The sequence below is a fragment of the Pristis pectinata genome, chromosome 13, assembly GCF_009764475.1.
Source record: "Pristis pectinata isolate sPriPec2 chromosome 13, sPriPec2.1.pri, whole genome shotgun sequence".
Classification (NCBI taxonomy): domain Eukaryota; kingdom Metazoa; phylum Chordata; class Chondrichthyes; order Rhinopristiformes; family Pristidae; genus Pristis; species Pristis pectinata.
The window spans coordinates 39645813-39659359 of NC_067417.1; the positions used below are offsets into that span (position 1 = coordinate 39645813).

A 13547-nucleotide genomic window follows, 5' to 3' on the forward strand; every position below is an offset into this window, starting at 1 on the left:
GCAAGACTGGGAGCAATTTCCAGGACAGAATAGAAGGCTGTGAGCTGCAATTGTTGTTTATACATCCATGCATGGGATGTACTAGCTCAGAGGCTGCAGGACACTGCAGTGGCATCAAACAACATCCAATACTCATTTGCTATTATGCTCACACTTATGAGGCAGCGAGAGCACTGGCACAGCTGGTGTGTTGAGGCCTAATGCAGTTATAAAGGGCCTGATCCAACCTGGTCTGCTGCCCATTCTTTTCCAGGTAAGTGGCCCGAACTTACATCATTATTGATCACTTACCCCCACCTTGCTGCAGATATCCTCAGCAATTACTCACCCACCACTCCCACCATCCTTGCCCACTACTCCCACCACCTTGTTGTAAACACCCTCAGCTAACCTTGCATCATCTGCGTGACCCTACTCACCCCCACCCACCCTAATCATTTGCCCAACAGCCCCAGTACAGTGATCCTCTCTCCAACCCTCCCAACTTCAACCCAGTTAACCTCAATCTGAAATCAAGCCCCAAACTCCTCCATTATACAATCCTGTCCTTGGGATAAGCTAACACATGTAACTTTGCACATGCCAAATTTTCACTCTCCACCATTGAGTGCTGTGCCTTCCGATGCCAAGCTCTGAGCCTCTCACCCTTCCTTTAAGGAGTTTGCAAAGATCTGCATCTTCAGCCAAAAATCCTAACAACCTAATATCTTCCTTTGTGATACTGAACCAGAGTTTGTTTGATAACGCTGGAGATGGTTCCCTCCATTAAAGATGCTCTGTGAGTACAAGTTGTTATCAGATTTCAGGTAACGTATAAATGAAATATTAAAATAAAAACCACCTAGTGAATTCCATTTAATGGTCTCAAAGCCTTAAATTGCAAAGAGGGTATGTGCAGACTTAAACTTTGCCAATAATTTCTTTTCTTTAATAGTGCACTTTTAATGTGACTGTAATCAGAAACTTCAGCCAGGAACACACTATTCTTTTTACAGAACATTTTGCTACCTTTCTCCCACAATAGGCTGTGAATAAGAATGATACAGCAAATCAATTCCAACAGGATGGAAAGCAAAAACAGCTACCTATCATTGGGGAATAACAAAAGCAACAGCAGATCTGGAGGAAAGCAATAAACTATTTTATATGTAATTGACTTGCCCTATAAAATAGGCATTATTCTGGTACTTGTTTGTTAACTATTCATTTATGCACATAGCCTGGATCAGGACATTTCAACAAGTGTTTACATTTTGTTTGGCAATTGTGCTTCTTTCAATATAAAAGGGGTGAATCAATCTGAAAACAAACTTTTGAAACGGTGGTAAAGTGAAAATGCTGATCATGATCTGGAAAGATGACAAAATAGTACGATCATAAATATACTCATTGTTACCCAATACTTCCTAAGTGGACAGTTAAAACAGAACTAGAGATCATTCCAGAGAATTCTAAAAATAACTTAGTTATGCCTTATAAGGAAACAGAAAGCCAAGTAATGCCACACAGTCATTCCATCCACAATCATTCACAAACACATCAAGCTACAGGAACTGACAAGTTTTCCATGTTATGAGCGACATCATATTTTGATCTGACAGATTTAGATGTGGGTTTTTGAACTCGAGTTTCATATGACTCCAAGCAATGAGATTATAAAACATATAGAATTTTAGTGCTCAGCAGAGTAAAACAGAAGTGCAGAAAAACTGTGGAGTGTTCAGCATGGAGCTAATTATGGAGAAGCACGCCAATTTATCAAAACTTTACATGTAGGCCAAACAACATGGAAAAATTAAAGGAATGAAGTGTAGTGTAAGCATTTCAAAAAGAACAGCCTCCCACAGCAAGTAATGCCAAATTGCTTCACCTTTTAAATGCCATCCATTCCAGCTAAAAACTGCATGAAATCATTTGTACTTTGCCATATTGAATACATTCCTTGTTAAAAACCAATATGTATGTGGATTTTCAGATCCAGTTGATATTCACAAATGCACTTGTTGAATTCTCATGGCCACCAGCAGATCAAACCAGTTTTATTCAGTACCTATAATCCACAGTATTTTTGCTTTAGTTATCCAAAGCCAAAATGACAATGCTCTGGTAACACTGCTATGAAGGTACGAAGAAACACCATGTGTTTCGATGTGCATGTGACTCATAAAGAAATCTTATCTTATCTTATCTTATGAAGGGTATAAGGTGATTTGAAGAAAGGGCCTCATAAAGGTTTTGCTATAAATAATGCACCAATTCCTCTTGCCATTATTCCAGTAGTCCAATTTAGCAGTATTTTCTTTTGAAATTTGAGAATCGGATTTTTTCAGACATTAAGTCCTTTACCTTTGTACCCACTGTTCCACTTTCCAACCTGTACCACTTCCAATGGCAAATGGTCCAAGGGTATTAATAAGTTTTAATTTCATAGGTTTTGGAAATAAAATATCCTGAACAAAATGGTAAATGGCATTATAGTATGCAAGAGAAGTCACTGGGTAACATCATAGATGAGTAAATAACACAAGCTGGTTCTAGAAGGACCAAAACATGGCTTATCTCAAGACACAGCATCAGAACTTAAAAGCAAAATTAACAGAGAAAATTAAAATGAGTGTCGAGAACATCAGTTAGATAGCAACAAGAACAAGTGTCCAATTCTTGACAAAAGAGAGGGAAACTTCAGCTTACTAAAATCAAAGATGTGGATGAAGTGGTTGGAGAGATTGGCCTCAGGTGCTGATGAGCTATTTTCCAAATCACCTCCTTGCACACAAAGAGTGCTGCAACAGTTTGTGTGCCAATGCATCATCAGGGTAAGTGACAGATAAGTAACAGGATAATTGAACAATTTATCACAAAATCCACAGGAAGACCTAAATGTCAATGAGCAGCTTAAGATCAGGCTGACTCGTGGGCTTGAGTTACCATAGAAACCATAGAACAATATGGCACAATACAGGCCCTTCGGCCCACCATGTTGTGCCGCCCTTCAAACCACACCAAAGACTATCTAACCCCTTCCTCCCACATATCCCTCTAACTTAAATTCCTCCATATGCTTATCTAACAATCTCTTGAACTTGTCCAATGTATCAGCCTCCACCACCACCCCAGGCAGCGCATTCCATGTACCAACCACTCTCTAGGTGAAAAACCTTCCTCTGACATCACCCTTGAACTCTTCTAATAATGGAAGCTGGACAGGTTCAACTTTAGAACAATCTGAAAACATCCATATATTCAAGGCAGAGATAGATAATGTTTTTAGATAGCAATGGAATGAAGGGATATGGGGTCATTTCAGGAACGTGACACTCAGGTAGATGATCAGCCATGATTTTATTGAATTATGGGGCAAGCACAAGGACTGAATTACCTCCCCTTGACTCTAATTTTTATGGAAGCCATCTACTCCTCATGAATCTCTCCAACATGAACTAGGGATCAGGATTTTAAATGGAATGGAGGCAATCAAGTACAATCAGTGGTTATATTTCCAGTTGGATTAGGATACAGTTGGTTGTAACTTAGTTTATCGTAGTCGCTGGGTATCTAATCTAAACTGTGATGGACACACCTTCGCCTTTCCCCACCCCTTCTGCATTTTTTGAACAGCTCTCATAGACTGGAGCACAACGAATTTTAGGAATGAGACACATTTCTTCCAATGAGAGAAAGGAAAATAATTTACACCAAAGTTAATCAGTTAAAAAGAGATGCAACTGGTGGTTGTCAGTGGAAACATTAAATTGGACAGATAGGTTTTTGACATTCTGTGGCACTGGACTCTAAAGGCTGAGAAAATCATCTCTGGCTTCTTTCAGTTTCTGTACAACCTTTAAATAGCACAATTGAGAAGAAGTTGTCTTCAATAACAATCATTCTACATTGTATTTGTCAATTGGCCAAGGATTAGACCACCATCAGCATCCTTCAGGATCAAAGAGCCTTTTAATTCAATGAGAGCCCAAATTTCCTTCCCATTAAAATAAAGAACACATGATTGTTATTGCTGACATAAAAAAAGATGTCCATAAGTGAGGTCATATGAAGATTTTGGTCTCCTTACCTAAAATAAGGGCATGCTTGCTATTGAAGGAGTTCAGCAAAAATTCACCAGACTGGTTCCGAGGATGGCATGTCTGACACAGAAAGAAGCATTGAGTAGGGCAGCCCTCCACTCTCATTGCAGGATACACAATTCTTAGAGGGCTCAGAAGGGTTAAAAAGGGGAGAATCTTTCCCTGGCTGAGTAATCTGGAAATAGAGATCAGTTTCAAAATAAGGGGTAGGCCATTTAGGACACAAATGTGGAGAAATTTCTTCAATCCAAGGGGTGAAGAATCTTTGAAAGTCCTTACCAAGTGATGGCTCGGTCATCAATTCACCCAAAACAGAGATAAATTGTATTTCTGTATGTTAGAGGAATCAAGGGATGTCGAGTGAGGACAGAAAAATGACATTGAGGAAGAAGATCAGTCACACATTTACTGAGTAGCAAAACAAGGTTATAGAGCCCATGGCCTAATTCTGTGACTATTTCTTACAAACTTATATCCTTATCTAAACAGGAAAACCCTCAAAATACTTAGTTTATTTTTGTAAAAATCCAATTGCATCAACCAGGGGTTTCTTCAAAGTCGCTGAACTTCAATTTGAAAGGGATGTGAGCTGGCGAAGTTAAAACAGATATGTACAAAAAGTTAATTCTCCTCCAGCTTAATTTCTTTCAAAGCGCCTCCAATGAAGTGAGTTAGTTTCAATTTTCTTTAAGTAATCAGAATAAACCAAAATAGGGGAAAACAGATACAGACATAGGACAGTGAAAACTGATTAGAAATGGTTGAATCTGCTTCAGGTGAGAACTTCATTAGCGATGAGAGCTGATGCTGCTAACCTCTGGACTGCACCCAGAGTCTTTTTGCCGGTGTGGAGAGGGAGGGATGTTTCTCTGGAGTTTGGGGGGGGCGGGGGTGTGGGGGGAGGTTCTATCCCTAGAATAACCATTGGAAACCACATTAAAATTCAGGAACACAAATATTAGATCAGCAGCAGCAGTGAGCGGGTTAATTAAATTATTTCCACAATCATTCACATGCTTAATTGCGCACCATGGGCGGGAAGGGGCTGTAGGATACAGACCTAACAAGTATATTTCTACAGCACATTAACTAAGTTCTTAATTTAAAATAGTGAAAGCTTACTGTAAATATTTACAGTGAGTGCAAATGATAAATTGACATGCAGACAGAAGACTCTTTCCAGTAATAACACTCACACACACTCTCCCCTTTACCCTGCTGTCTGCTCTCATCTGTGATGCTATTTGTACAATACGCAAAAAGTATTTCATGTTGACTATCTTACCAAATATTCATCATTGGCTTATTTTTGGCTTCTTATGCATTTCCAAACTCTTTTTATTCTTGCATGGTATATTCGTACAGTATGAATGTAAAAAAAAGTTCTCCATTCATCATATGTTTATTAATCACTTTGGTAAGATAGCAGGCAACCAAGTTCCCCATGCAATGTTCACTGCACCACCATTTAGGATAAATCATCTTTATACTCTGGCTACTAGCTTCAGACTGGTGTCTGCTTATGGTCAGGAGAAATGAGTTCTATTCTTTAGTGCCATAGAAAGACACAGCATGGAAACAGGCCCTTTGGCCCACTGACTCTGTTCTGACCATCAACCACACATTTACTCTAATCTTACATTAATTCTTATTATTCTTCCCACTTTTCCCATCAACTCCCCCAAGATTCTGCCACTCACCTACACAATAGGGGAAATTTACAGTAGGCAATTAACCTACTGACTCACATTTCTCACCCTGATCAGAGAAATGGATCCATTTGCACATTGCCAGTGAGAGTCTGGTGTGAGCAGTCTTGACACCAATGGCACAATACTGTCTGCTGTGGCTTCAGTTGTAGCACCCTACCTCAGTCGGAAGGCTGTCCCACTGAAGAACTTTGAGCATTTAATCCAGACAGATGCTCTTGTGCAGTATTCAGGAACTGCTGCATTTTCAGATCAACACTTTAACCAGGGTCCCATCTGCTCTCTCAGCTGGAAGTAAAGGATCCCAAGGGACTAACACAAAGGTGAGTATTCCTGGTGTTCTGTCCAGAATTTCTTCATCACTCAACATCACTAATAAGTTCTCAACTGGTCTTTATCACCTTCCTGTTTAAGGGAGTTTGTTGTGTGTAAATCTGTGGCTTTTTCCTATACTGAAACAGAGCCTATACTTCAAAGGAAGGATTTCATTGGTTGAAAATGCCCTTCATGACTTTTCAAGATCATCAAATACATTGTGTAAGTATGGGCCTCCCTTTCTTCTCTAAATGGTTGACTTAGACTTGGAATACTTAGTAAGTGAATCACACTGCTAAATTTGCATTAATACAATTCTAAAACTGCTATGTGGTGTATAGTATTATAGCATCATCACTGGCTTATTGAGAACAAATTTCACCTGCATTATCACTGTTCTCCACCACTTAGAATGTGTGCATCACAGTCCATGTGATTTGCCAACTCTCCAGGTTGGGGTAAAATTAAGAATGTAAGTAACCAGTAGAAAGAGCAAGAACTCTCATTTCCCAAATCCGTTTGTTAGAAATTGCTTACAAAATATCTTCCTCGGGGGAACCATGGTGCAGATGGTGGGTTAAAACAGATGGAACACCCGAGTTTGCCTCAAATCAGCAGATCATTTTAAATTCCTAATTTTCTAGTGAACTTCTAATGAAAGAGTACCAAAGTATTTAGCGTACTTAAAGCTTGGCACTTCCTGTCATCTAACAACCACTGCCATTTGGTGGACCTGACCTCCCTTGTTTTGGTTTTATGTTATTTTTGAGTGGAGCCGTACTGAAAGTATGATTGATAACACTGCAATGAGGGAAACCAGGAAACTAGGCATCCACCACATTTGTGAACAGATCTAACAGCTACACATCTCCTTAACCAGTTAGACTGACTGACCATGAAGTAAACAGGGCAAGGACTGAAGTGGAAGAGTCAGTCAGACTGGGTCAACTCAACATCTGAACCAAGTTACTGCAGACATTAAAAATCAGATAATCATCACAGAAGAGGAGGAGGCTATTCAACCCAATATTGGGTTTTTATTTGACCTTCTTTTATACTCCACCTGCTTCCTTCAAGTGAAAGGCGTTGCAACAGGAATTAGATAATTAGGAATTTAAACTGATCATCAGTTTTAACTAACCATCTGCACCACAGATACCCCAGTGAAGATATTTTGTTAGCAATTTCTAAAAATACAGGGTTGGGAAATTAGAGTTCTTGTTCTTTCTACTGGTTACTTACATTCTTAATTTTACCCCAAACTGGAGAGTTGGCAAATCACATGGACTGCGATGCACACATCGTAAGTGATGCAGAACAGTGATCTTGTAGGTGAAATTTGTTCTCCTTGAGCTAATGATGATGCTCTCATAATAGCATCATCATTAGCTTATTGGCTGTGCTCGCCTCTCATGGAACATACCCTGTTCTGGTGCTGCTCTGGTCATTCCCTTGGCCCCCTTGCCTCCACACTAATAACAGTGGTGGCTTCCCCTCACAGCTGAACTGGGGAAGTTCAGCAACGTGAAGCCTGACCTGCTGCATAGTTTCCCACACCGTCCAAATACAATGTAAAATCAGGCACAGATGGAAGAGAAAAATAGAGGGGAAAGTTTAGATCAGGAGATATAAAAGAGACAGCAAAGAATAAGACTTGTTTTTTTTTTAAGGTCTTCGACAACTAATGAATCGAGACTGTATAGTTTATAATAATTTCCAGTGCCAGAGAGGTTGACTGGCAGTAGTTAACACACTTAGATTGAAATATTATTTTCTGAGATTCATGTTTTCCATGCAGAGGCAGCAATTTCTCATTGCTCAATGCATTTTATTGGTAAGACAGACAGAAATATGCTGGGTGAGATTGTCTGACATGCATACAAGCATTTCAGGTCAGGAGATGGATGGATCAAAGGAGTCCCTCAGTTGTTGCCAAACCAGTAATCTTCCAACAGCCCACTTCACAGTGAAGATGGTCCCTTACCACACCCCTTGGGGTGAATCTCCTAGCCCCTGAATCAGCAGGCATGCTCCATTTCCAAGGATTCAGGCCCTGCTGAGAGTTTTCGGTGCACACAGACTGCCTCAGACTGTTTGAGACCCTGGGAATTCTAGGTCTTGAGGGCAGAGATGGTGGTGGGGATGGGGAAGTAGGATAATGCAAAAAAAAATCTTTGTACCTCTTAAATAAGGACAGCATCCTGGCTTCCAACAGACTTTCCAAGCAGTATTTTCAGCTATTGAAAAAAAATGTCCTGATTCTAAACCCAAGCCCACTTGTCCTGCAGCCCTGGAGTGTTTGTTCTGGGTTAATTCTACTTTTAGGTCTTCTTAAGAATCTTTAATGACACATCATTTCTAGAGTCTATGCAAGTCTCAATGAATCTACAGCTGATGATGAATTAATTTTCACTACCAATGAGGTTTCTACAATGGTTAAGTAATTTTTCTCTGCACACAATGTCTGTACTTGCTAGTGCTTCAATGGTTTTACTTAAAAAAAAATCTGGCAGGAGAAGATTTCTGTAAATTTGTGGTGGTTAATGCCTTAATTATTTGCCAAACAGCCCCAGAAAAAGCTGGCTACATAAAAACAGTGACGAACATTTAAATCTGGAAAGGTAAATTAAATTACAGAGCACCTAGTGCAGTCAGTCAAAGATTGTCTCCTTCATCCAGTTTTACAACTACAAGGATTTTCCTTAGAAGCATTCATTGCAAGTTATTTCTCAGATGGGACTTAATTATTAGACAAAACTAAAGCCACCGCATGTATTGAGCCAAATGCAGTTCAAAAGGATGCATCCAAGATGATAAAATGCTGGAGTGAACTCGAGCCATAATTTAAAATTGAGGTCTGGATATTCTGCACCTAAGATTATAAACACACGCTTTCAGGCTGACTTTTTCTCCTGAATGTCCTTTCACAATGATCTTGTTAATGTGAATGTGTTAATTGCCGAATGTGATCTTTCCTGTGGAAGTAAACACTCTGAACGTTGCAAATTCTATTCTGAAACATTGCCCTGTATATTTTCTTCCCCTCCTCTCGTCCCCCAAGGGATTTACGGCTTTTTATTAAATTGAAGCTTGGAAATTTGCAACTCAAATTATGAAATTATTCCAGTTATAAGTTGGACAAAGGCAACTTTACAAGCCTCCTAACAATTGGTAAATGGACATTGGGGAAGGGTGTTGCTTTAACGTTGATGTCACCAGTACAATACAAGGGCTGGTCATAAAACCCCTGCACAGCAACAGCTGGTGAGTGGCACAGTAATGCGCTGAAGTGTCAGCCTACTAGACCTATTTGGGAGCTTGATGGGTCCATTGATCATTGCTGAGTGATGCACGTAACAGCCACAAATGAGATGGAGAGTGGAGGGTGCAGTTCAGGTAGGACAATCTGACCATTGTGTTTGGCAAACAGCAGAATGGTGCAATTCAGGCTGAAAGATTTGCATGTTCACAATTATTCTCACATCTGCCCCAGGCTTAAAGCTGCTGTGACATTTTTTCATAACTAATGGTGCATGATACCTGCCATATTAAAACTGCAAATTCTGGACCAATGTCTTTGTCACTGGCTCCTTTGGTAAGGGTGAAATGCAATGCATTTGCTTGATAGGGGTGACTAATAAAATTCACAAAAATCAAGAATGATTCATCAAACTGAGTGATAACAGACTGACTGTGAAGTGAGTGACTAAGCTGAAACCAAATGTATGCTAACCTCCAAAATAAATGTCTGCTGAATCTTGCTGGTAAAATTCCAACCGTTCCATGTTGAAAACCCAGTAGTTGCAACCAGGCCTGGGAACCTGGTGCATGGAGCAGGAGGCCAAATGTGCTGACAGATTCCTGCCAGCAAATCCATCAGCACGTTCCACCACAGCACTTTACATGGACTCCATTTGCACAATGCAAAATTGATATGTGCTTATCGGCTCCTGGATCTCGTAGCAGGTTAGCCCTGACACAAGGGCCATGACTGCGTTCATTTCAATAAGATTTTACAGTTGCAAGGAAGGAAGGAGGGTAGGAAAAATTTATATTTTCCTTTCATCAGTTGTACAGGAAATAACCCCCTTAGCCATTTTCATGATTTTTTTTAATGATTTGTAAAAATGTTACATTATATTACATAGGAGGCTGAGGGGTGACCTTATAGAGGTTTATAAAATCATGAGGGGTACAGATGAGGTGAATAGCTACAGTCTTTTCCCTGCAGTAGGGGAGTCCATGATTTAGAGTGAGAGGGGAAAAATTTAAAAGGGACCCGAGGGGCAACATTTTCACACAGCGAGTGGTATGTGGAATGAGCTGCCAGAGGAAGTGTTGTAGGAGGGTATAATTAAAACATTTAAAAAGGCATTTGGACAGTTACATGGGTAGGAAAGGTTTCGAGGAATATGGGCCATACGCAGGCAAATGGGACAAGCTCAGTTAGACAACTTGGTCAGCATGGACAAGTTGGGCCGAAGGACCTGTTTCTGTGCTCTATGGCTCTATATTTCAACGTTTCCTAAAAAAGTTTATTTTTAATAGCTTTTGAATGCTTTTATACATTGGGGTATCTCTAAGCATCCCAAAAGCTTTTATAGAATACAAGTCTAGGGGCTTGGCTTTGGCAATGGTCAAAGATTCGTGCAGCAATTTTGTGGATGGGACTTATTCTGGCCTGTCCAAGAGACCTGCTTATGTTGCACAGGGCCCTGGCACTGCTTGGCCGGCATTCAGCCTTCCAGATCAGAGCCTGTTTCATGCAATGGGGACTCCAAGCAGCAAGAACAATTGCTGGGCCTTACTCAGCATTATCTGTTGCCTTTTTGATCCAGATAAAGTTACTTTAAGGTGTCTTTGATGAGATCAGTACGAGAGCAACAATTAGAATGTTTGGTTGAATAAGCAAGACAGATTGCTTTCAATAAATCAGCACTTTGCAGAATCCTCAAGTCACTTTTTTTAAAACAAAATAACATAATGCAATAGTTAATTTAAGCTCTTTGGGATATAAAAAAAAGTCACCACAGCAGTGGATCATGATTGGCACTGCATGAAAAAAAATATACTTGCAAGTCTGTATGAAAAGATGGATTCAAAGATATTGGCAATATCACACTTCAAAAATAGCCAAATTGAACAAAGCACAGTATTTGCTGACTCCCAGCCAGAACCACAACTGCAGAGAATTTAGACAGTTGCTGTACTGTCAAAACGTCTCCGTTGGCAATTTGATACAACCACAGAAAATCATATTCAATTTTCCATAGTTCACTGTTCTCCCCATCATAGGGTGGGTGATAGAGTGGCCTTGGAATAGGTTCAGATGAAGGCCAAAAGATCTACCTGCACCTTAAAGACATTTATATACCGAGATGGACAAAGACCTGGTGTATTAGCATTGGAAGCTACCAAATAGAATATATAAATTATTGAAAGGGCTGAATTGTGCACTTACTGATAGATCACATCAGATTACAGAAAACCAATGATCATGCACTAACATCTGCAAGAGGAGGAGGTGGCCAGATGTTAGAGATTGCTCCATTACATTGCTCACTGCCCAACTGAACATTATCAAAGGTGATCCAAACTGGTTTGATGCTGGGACAGAGATCATTGCAAAGTGAAGTTCAACATTTAACTCATGTACAGTTCTTGAGATACCCTGGACCTGTTTCAAAACAACCAAGAGGGATAATGGAGAGTTTTTTTAGCTTTGCTTTTCTTTGTTAGGCTTGTTTTTTTTTTCTTTTTCTGCTTTTCCCCAAGAGGGATGTGCATGTACACATGTATAATAGGAAGTGTCTGGTCAGGAAAACATGAACCATTGACTGGTCTATTCCTGCTTGTTATTTTGGCATGCTCATAGATAACACTTATTTAAATTTTCAGAGGCTCACAGAAAGTGTTTACCTGTTAAAGGCCTATATCGTCCAAAAAATGTGTTACACAGTATAGAAGAGTATTTAGGCAGAAAGCTTTAGTAAGAACAATGATTAAAAATTTGAAGAAGACTTCAATATATCTCTTGGCCCAGTACACTGGGAAAGATGGCTTGATCGAGAACCCTGTTTTTTTTTAAAAGTGTACCTTTTAAGAGATTCTCATCACAAATATTTTAACCTATTTATTTCTTCAAAATGCCCAGTGAGGTAGGCTAGGCAGAACATTCATGCCATGCTCCAGTGTGAGTAGTAGCAAGCAGGTAGAATGACCAGTTCTGATTAAAGGTCGTCAATCTGAAATTTTAACTCTGGTTCCCTCTCCGAATGTACCACCTAAGCGCTAGTATATTCGGCATTTTCTGCTTTCATTGTGCCCTTGATACCTTGCATGACAAGATGCCATCTGTGCTGGATTGCAATAGTCTGAGCACAGCCCTTTTTCAAGAGGAAGCAGAAGCTTTCAATGAGAGTGCCTGGCTTTCAATTCTCGAAGCAAACCCTGCAGTAGTGGACTTGAAGGTGTTAAAGATTATTGCCTCAGCTCCATTTCAGTGTCTCAAAACTCCTTAGTTAATTCTGAGGGCACACTTCTGAACTTCCAGTGAACTAAAGTGGAAGAGATCCATTTTAAACCATTTACCTTAGTTCCAAAAGTAAAGTAATGAAAACTTCCGGCTGTGTAAGCAGACACCAGTATGGGTTCCACACAGCATCTCATGTTTAGAATGGTCACCACCAGATAATTAATCAAAAGCTGCAATTGTATTAAGCATTAAAATCAGAAGATGTAAAGTTAGATGCATTGCAAAGAACAAGGAGGACAGGGTGGTAAAGGCTATCATCCATTGACCTGCTAAATTCCAGGGGATAAACCCCTGACCCCTTGGTTTCAGGTATCATTAAAGTAAATCTAAATCTCTCCAAGATCAATATATATTACTAAAGGTATGGTGTTGTGTATCCCAGGCATAGTCTAATGAGGGGTTTACATAACAGTTACATACCTATCCTTTGCATCTGTCCTTTTGATTATTCTCTATACTGGTCAGCAGCATTTGAATGGTCTAAACACATGAACTGCCAAGTCAGCTTGTCCTCCATTAGTTTGAATCTTTCACAATTTGGAAACTATGTTATTCTTGCTTTGAGATCCAAGTAGATGATGATCTCATATTTGCACACCCTGATATCCATTTGTTGTTTGTTTTCCCTTTCTACCAAATCTAGTCATTTGTAATTTTATGCTTCTGTCCAAATCAACAAAACCACCTACCTTTGGGGCATCATCAAACTTGGATTTGTGGTTTTCAGTACCAACATCTAAGTCATCAAAATAATGAATAGCTGACACTCCCAACACAAACCCTTGTGGACACTCGCTATTAGTCACATCCTGATAAGTGTCTGCTCATTATCCTTACTCCAACACCTGCCCCTCAGCTACTTGTCCAATCTGGTCAATAACTTACTTTCAATTCGCAGTGTTT

At 39.8% G+C, this 13547-nt stretch overlaps 1 protein-coding gene across 4 annotated transcripts in view; it reads right to left on the reverse strand.

Annotated features, from left to right (window-relative positions):
* fhod1 (formin homology 2 domain containing 1) overlaps positions 1-13547 on the reverse strand; it is a 240770-nt gene that overhangs the window by 71514 nt on the left and 155709 nt on the right. The window lies entirely within an intron of this gene.